Genomic DNA, 8,578 nt, shown 5'->3' on the forward strand with positions numbered 1-8,578 from the left:
TACAAAAAAAAACACTTGCCCATGGGCTTAGCACCCATAGATGTAAGTTTTTCATTTCATTGTACTTTGGCTAATTAATTCGTCTAGACTCTAATGAAATTTTTTTTTATAGGAATGGTAGCCATGAAGGAGAAAAAAGGGAAAGGCATTGATGGTGACGAGGTTGCTTATTCTGGGAATGAGGCTATTAATCAAACTCATCCTCCCATTTTGTCCACTGTGAAACTCATTCCTCTAACCTCGTCAGAGAAAAGGAAGATGGTGTCTAAAAGATTGGACACTGGAAATCTTCCCAGCCGTTGAAATAACAAGAAACAGAAGGTGGATTCCTTGACACCGTCCATCACTTTTGTCATGGTTCTTGACCATGCTACATCTATGGCCAAGTCTAGAGTTAACACCTCTCTCACGCGTCCTAATGCTAACCCATCCAAGCCTTTTCCAATGGGTCCTCCTGACAATGGCCCAATGACCCTCCTTAGAAGTGAAGGCCTTGCTTGGGACAGATTCAAGCAAGCAATGATAGATAAAGACATTGTCATTTGCTATGACATGTCCGTGAAGGAGTTTGAACGATCCACAGTTCATGACCTTTTGAAGGTGCTTTAGCTCGTCCTTAGCCTCAAAAAATTTGAGCTTCAATGCTTTTTATCTCACGTCCATGTTCTTAATGCAGGCCATGTCTAAATTTATGGTAGTGTCCAAGCAAGCCTATGAGCTAGACAAGGAGAGGGTTAGGCTTGAAGCAAAAGCGCGATATGGAGAAAGAGTCAAGCCGCAGGACGGGGGAGAGGATGAAGCTGGAGGACAAGGTAAAGGAGTTGAAGAACCTGGCTGAGAAGTTAAGGACAGACATTCGTGGAGAAGGACACTCGTCTAGAGCACCTCTAGAAGCAAAATGATGAGCTCAAGTTCTCTTTGAGTAGATCCAAAGACAAGACGTCCAAGGAGTTCACTGATCTTCTGGACAAAAACTATGCTGCAAGCTTTAAGGATTTTCATATGGACGCCATTAAATCATTTCTCGGGGTTGATTTTGATTCTATCAAGCTCTGTACTGCAGCTAAGAGTTCCTTACTTTAGACGAGCTTAGAGGACGTAAATATTGAGGACAATGCTTCCACTCCTCATCCTGCTAAGGACGGTCCAAAGTCTAGAGGCGATGCCCCAGTGATTTATAAACAATGCTTCCACTCCTCATCCATAGACATCATTCATGTTAGAACCTAGTTTTTTTTAGGGAATTTAAATTTCTTTATATACAAAAGGACTTTGCTCATGACACCATCTATAGCACATGCTAAAGCTAGTGCTTTTTAGGGGAGTCAAACATTAGAAAATATAGAATACAGCTAAAAAATATAAGTGCTGAAGGATAACATAAATAGACTACTAGTGATCACCAATAGTCTTTAATCTCATCTATGCTGACCTTCCTGACGAGCTTTTACTGGTAGTATCTCCTCAAGTGTTCCACATTCCACGAGTGCTCTAGCCTTTGTCCATCCAAGGCTTCCAAATAGTATGACTCTCGTCTCTTATAGTTGATAACTCTATATGGCCCTTCTCAATTAGGTTCCAACTTTCTATGGACAGGGTCTTTAGCTGCCAGGGACACCCTTTTTAAGACAAGGTCACTAATGTTGAACTGCCATGGTTTAACCAACACATCGTGGTGCTTGATCATCAAGTTCTTGTAACATGTCAACATCTATTCTGCGTCCATCCTTACCTCGTTAACTAGATTAAGGCTTAGACAGAATTGTTTTTCATTTTCCTCAACCTTATAGTGGGCTACCTAGTAACTAGTCAACCCAACCTTCGTAGGTATCACTGCATCACTTCCATATACTAGTTTAAAAAAGGGTCTCTTTAGGCCCAAAGGATGCTAGGTAATTCATTTAGCCATATCCCTTTTACCCCCTCAAGTCGAGTCTTAATGATCTTCAACAAAGATTAGTTTGCAACTTCTGCTTGTCCATTAGCTTGCGGATGAGAGGGTGAGGAGTAGTGATTCCTAATTCCCAATTGCTTGCAAAATTCTTTGAAGGGTGTGTTATCAAGCTGGCATCCGTTATCTGAAACGAGCACCCTAAGGATTCGAAAACAGTAGATAATGTTCTTCCATATGAAGCTCCTGATGTTTTGCTCAGCAATTTTTGCTAATGGCTCCGCCTTTACCCATTTAGTAAAATAATCAATCCCTACCACCAGGAACCTCATTTGTCTCGTCCTAATAGGAAAGAGACCAAACATGTCAAGTCCCCATTGGGCAAATGGCCAAGGAGCCACCATTGAAGTAAGGTACTCTGATGGTCGTCTAGGTATATTGATGTAGCGTTGACACTTGTCACACGCTTTGACATAAGCTTTGGCATCTACTTGCATGGACGACCAGTAGTATCCTGTGCGGACTATCTTATGGACGAGGAATCTGGCATTTGGATGGTTTCCACAGGCTCCTTCGTGGATGTCTCTTAGGACATAATGAAACTCATCCAGAGTCAAACATCTTAAATAGGGTTAAGAGAAACCTCTTTTATATAGAACCTCATCTATAAGGACAAACCTTGCTGCTTTTACCTTAACTTCCTTGCTTCTTCTTTATCCTTAGGGAGGAGTCTATCTTTGAGGTAAAACATGATTGGAGTGGTCCAGTTAGCTACTCCGTCTATCTAATTCACTTCTAGAACATCTATACTTGGGATGTACTTAACTTTAATTTGATCACCCACCATCTCGTCTGTAGATACTGCCTTGGTTAGGACGTCAGCTTCCACATTTTCCTTTCTTGGTATCTGTTGAAACTTGGTTGTTATGAAGCCTTTAATGCATCGCTTAACTTTGCCAAAGTATTTCTTCATTCGTTCTTCCTTAGCCTCACATGTTCCATTCACTTGGCCTATTACCAGCTGCGAATCCCCCCTGGACGAGAACCGAATCTGCTCTAAGTGATTTAGCTAACCCTAAGCCCTAGAGTGAGGCTTCATATTTAGCTTCATTGTTGGTTTTTTGGAACTACAGGCGGACGGCATACTGTAGATGATCCCCCTTTGGTGATTGAAATACTATACAAACTCCTTCTACATGTTGTGTGGACAAACCATCCACATGAATGACCCATTCTTTACCCCCTGGCCTCCACTCTGCTGATTATGGGCTGTAGTAAATTCGGCAATGAATTTTGCAAGGGCTTAGGCCTTTATTGCTTCCCTTGGCCGATATCTCGCGTCAAATTTACTAAGTTCCACTGCCCACTAGATCAATCGTCCAATGGCCTCCAGCTTATTCATAGCCTTTTTCATTGGGTGGTTTGTTAGGACGTTGATGACGTGAACCTAGAAATAAAACCTGAATTTTCTTGCTGCTATTAACAATGAGAATGCTAACTTTTTCATTGGAGGGTACCGTCTTTTAGCTCCTCTTAAAACTTTGCTGGTGTAGTAGACGGACTTTTGTACCTTTCCTTCTTCCCTAATTAAGGCAGAGCTCACTGTATAGGGGGACACTGCTAGGTAGAGATATAACTCTTCACTTGATTTGGACGGGCTTAGTGATGGAGTTGAAATGAGATATGCCTTAAGGTCTTCAAATGCCTATTGGCACTCATCTGTCCATTCAAATGCTTTCTTCAATACTTTGAAAAATGATAAACATTTGTCAATAGCCTTTGAAATGAACTTGTTAAGGGCTGCTACTTGCCTAGTAAGGCTCTGGACGTCTTTGACACTTTTTAGGAGTTCCATGTTCAAAATCGCTTGGATTTTATCAAGATTTGCTTCAGTTCCTCTTTGCGAAACCGTAAAGCCAAGAAACTTCCCTAATGCAACTCCAAAGGCACATTTAATTAGATTCAGCTTCATCTTGTATCATTTAAGTGTGTCGAAAGTCTCTTGGAGATCGTCTAGGTTTTATGTTTCCCTCGCGCTTTTGACCAGCATGTCATCCATATATATTTCAACATTTTGCCCAATTGGTGGACGGTTGACTAGTCTTTCATAAGTAGCTCCTGCATTTTTCAGATCAAACGACATTACTTTGTAACAAAACAAACCTTGGCTTGTGATGAGTAATGTTTTCTCTTGGTCTGTCTCATCCATCTTAATCTGGTTGTACCTTGAGAATGCGTCCATGAAACTTAGCAGTTGGTGTCCAGTTGTTGAGTCCACCAGCTGGTCAATGCGTGGAAGAGGATAACTATATTTGGGGCATGCCTTGTTCAAATTCGTAAAGTCAATGCACATCCTCCATTTGCCATTAACTTTTTTGATTATCACTACGTTAGTTGGCCAATCTGGATAGTAGACTTTACAGACAAACTCTGATGTTACCAACTTCTAGAATTCTTCTTTGATGGTATTGTTTCATTTTGGGGTGAACAGCCTCCTTTTCTAACAAATGGAATGGGCTTATAAATTGGGATACATTTAGACGATGTGTAATCACACTTGGGTCAATCCCAAGCATGTTTTTGTGGCTCCAAGAAAAAACATCTATGCTCTTCTTGAGGAATTGGATGAGGTCTTGCTTCGTCTTCTCCTTCATGCTTGTCTCGATCCTAGTAAACTCCGGGTTGGATTCATCCAATGGAAAATCTTCCAATACCTCAATTAGTTCAGTTATCGTTCTCCTTTCTTCAATGTTCATCGTCTGCATTTGGTTGTCCATCGTCAACATTGCTAAATAGCACTCCCTAGTAGCCAACTAGTCTCCTTGTACTTCTCCATTACTATTCCATTAGAAATTTGACAGATAAGTGATAGATGAATGTTGCAACTTTCCAACTATTTAGAGTTGGTTGTCCTATGATAGCATTATACAAGGACTAACAATCCACAACAAGAAAAATTTACTTCCTTGTTAATCTGTCGTGGGTAAGAGCCAACCACAACTGGTAGAGAGATAGTGCCTACTAGTAAAACCTTCATTCCTCTGAGCCCAATCAAAGTCACATTTACTAAACGGTAACTCCTTGTTGATTCTCATTTGCTGGAAGGCTGGGTAGTAGAGGATGTCTACTGAACTCTCATTGTTTATCAGCACCCTTCTAGTTGTATTATTTACAATTGTCAGAGTAATAACAATTGCATCACCATGGGGATGATGTAATCGTCTTGCATCTCCATTCGTGAAAATAATGACAAGCTCGTCCTTTCCAGATATCCTTGGTGGGTGGCTAGTAAGTTGAACATTTTAAACTACATATAAATAAGCCTTCCTAGCTTTGGATGAGCTTCTAGTTGACATTACTTCTACAATGACCTTTATTTCTCCAAATGGTTAATGCATCGTTTCTTCTGCTTTGCCTTTCAATGATTGTCTTTCATCCTTGTGGACTCTTCTAAGAAAATTTTTCAACTTTCCTTGCTTAATAAGAATTTCAATTTGCTGCTTCAAGTTGTAACACTCGTTCATATTATGTCCATGGTCTCGGTGGAAACAACAATATTTGCTTTTGTTCCTTTTACTAGGATCTCTTTTCATCTTCTCTGGCCATTTCAAGGATGGGTCGTCCTTAATCTGCATCAGCACTTGGTCAAGTGGGGTATTTAGGGGAGTGTAGTTGAAGTATCATCCTGAGGACGATCCTGTCTTCTTGCCATCACGATCCCTTTTCTCCCCTATTTTGGCCTTCTTTGGACGAGGACCTTGATTTGGATGGTGTACATAACCACTTTCCACTCGTTCAACCTTCTTCTTTTTCTTAGCAATAATTGCGTCTTCAGAATTCATGAAACTTTGGGCTGAATGAATCAATTTAGCCATTGTTTGTGGCTCCTGATCGTACAGCTTATGGATGAACAAATTTGAATTGACTTCATTATAGAAGGCTACCAAGAGAATCTTGTCATCCATCTCATCTACCAACAGGGCTTCCCTATTAAAATGACTAATGAAAGTACCCAAATTCTCATTTTCTCCTTGTTCAATGTTCAACAAACTAGACGAGGAATGCTTATGCCTTTAGCCTCCGACAAAGTTGTTGATAAACAACTTAATTAACTCCTGGAACGAAGTTATGGTATTTGGTGGTAGTTTACCAAACCATACTCTGGCCAATCCTTTCAATGTGGTAAGAAAGGCTCTGCACATTATTTCGTCTCAAACACCTTAAAGATGCATGGTCGTCTTGAATGTGGAAATGTGATCACAAGGATCCAAGGTTCCATAATATGAGTCTAAGATAGGCATTTTGAACTTGGAGGGTAGGGGGTAACTTGGACGCGATGAAGGGAGAGTCAATCTTATGGACAAGGTCATCCATATGATTTGCTCTCCTCATAAAGTCTTTCATATCCTCTATGGCACTTTTCATCTAATTCATCTCTTTCTCTAAGTGTGGTGCCCTACGAGAGACGATACCTCTAAACTGATCTCCTCCTCCAACACCGTTCTCCGCCTCTCCATTCTTTAGATTTTTCCCCGTCTTCTTCGCGCCATTGTTGATGTTGTTTATTAACTTCTCTATTTAACTCTTGGTTTTGTTGTGTTAGTATTGTCATTGCAGTTGCCATGGACTGCAACTACTGTTGGACAATCAGTGGTGGTGCTGGTGCACAGTTTGAGTGACTAGAGGCATTTCCCCTCTCTTGGTGTTCTAGACTAGTGGCCATCGGCCTAGTCCGAACCATGCAGCATTTTTATCTTGAAAAGCAAGAAGGTTAGCACTTAGAAACTTTGTTCACTTTGTCCCATAAACGGCGCTAACTGATGATGCTTGAAAATCAATAGGCTGAAAGGCTCTGGACTATGGTAATGGCTTAACGACTTGGAAAGAAAGAAAGGACTGTCAAAGGTGATTGGTGTAACCTGGTCAAGAACCCTCCAACGATTAAATTAGTTTTCTCTCTAGAACACAAGGATGAGAAATTGTGAATAGTAGAACTTACCTTCGCTGGATGAGACTTAATCATTTTATAGAAAGTTAGAAATTGGTCTACTTGTTCGGTTTTCACTATCATAATGGGAGATGTGTGGAGTTAATGGAGAAAATGGAGCAAATTTCGGGGAATCCTCCCCACGTTCTGGAATGATAGATTGCGGTTTGATTGGGTAGAGCTCCTAGAGAATTTTCTCTAGAATTTACTAAGTGTTGTATGGTTGTCTATACCCTTGTGAGCTATAGACAACCATCTCTGGTCGTCCGTACCCTTATTAACCATGGACGACCATCCTGATTTGGATGGTTGCAATATCTTATGGAGGAACCTTCTTTATGCTTGGGGTGCTTCTATTGGGCTTCTTTTCTTGTAAAACCCTCTAGACGTGATTTGGTCATGGACGACCATCATGGATGAATATATATATATATATATATTTTTTTTTTTTTTGATTGGAAAATTATTTATTATATGTGGGTCTCAGACAACTTTTTAACTTAATTTTATTTCAAATAGTCTAACTTTCATTTTTTTAAAATAAGCTAGTTTTTACTTTTTTAGATTTTTATCTTACATTAATAAAAGTAAATTACAATTTACCCACCTATGGTTTGGCTGAAATTTAAGTTGCCTACCTGCAGCTTAATATTTGACACTTTACAAGGTTTGATTGAAATTTAAGTTGCCTACCTGTGGTTTGAAATTCCATGATTCAAGTGTTCCGTTGAATTTTTTTTATCTTATGTTTTTATATTTTTTGTGTTTTTGGAGGGGAGAAACACAAGAGTAAAGCAAAATTACATATTTAACCATGTTTTTAACAGAGGTAGGTTAAGAAAATCTAACTAAACTAACCTCAAGTGGGTAAAGTGTCAATTTTTAAACCACAAGTAGGCAACTTAAATTTTGGCCAAATTACAGGTGGGTAAGTTATAATTTTCCCCATTAATAAATTAGGCAAATGAATTATTAGAAAAAAAAAATCACAAATGGACACGAACACAATAGCTCAACGGCTTTTTTTTAAACAATATATTTTTTTCTAATGTCTCTCTTGTATCTTAGATTTGATTTCGTTGTTCTTGACATATATGATGATGCATTTGCTTTCCACTTTTTCTAACAACTCACAAGCACTCTCGCGAGGGCAAGCACACCTTGGTATCTCTTATAGATCTCTCTTTCCACTTCCACTTAATCACAATTGACACTCTCTCATTGTCTTTTCGTGAAGGCATTACCAAAATTGCTCCCAAATTCATGCTTTCTCTAACTTGATTATGGTAAAATCTACCTCCCATTATCATGCCTCTCATCACTTTCTTTCTCTAGCTCATCTTTAGACCATGGAATTGTGAGCTAGTGTATGAGGAATTTAATTAATAGGTTTTGACTTTGATATGTGGTTATGTTTATGGAGGATATTGGTAATGAGTGATGGTTGATTGGGCAATGGGGACTTTTATGGCATTTTTAGTTTAGGGCATGAAGTTGTTTGGGCTTTATGATGGGGTTTTGGTTAAGGTATGGCATGATTTTTTGGTTGTTGGTGATTAGATACTGTATATGGTGGTTGAGGGTATTGGTTATAATTTGAATCTACCACTGAAATTACTTGTTTCCCACCAATAACAAACCGTAAAAACATACTACTTATGATTTGTTGTGAAAGTATTGTGAAAATATTTTAGACATAG

The sequence above is a fragment of the Castanea sativa genome, chromosome 12, assembly GCF_040712315.1.
Source record: "Castanea sativa cultivar Marrone di Chiusa Pesio chromosome 12, ASM4071231v1".
Taxonomy (NCBI): domain Eukaryota; kingdom Viridiplantae; phylum Streptophyta; class Magnoliopsida; order Fagales; family Fagaceae; genus Castanea; species Castanea sativa.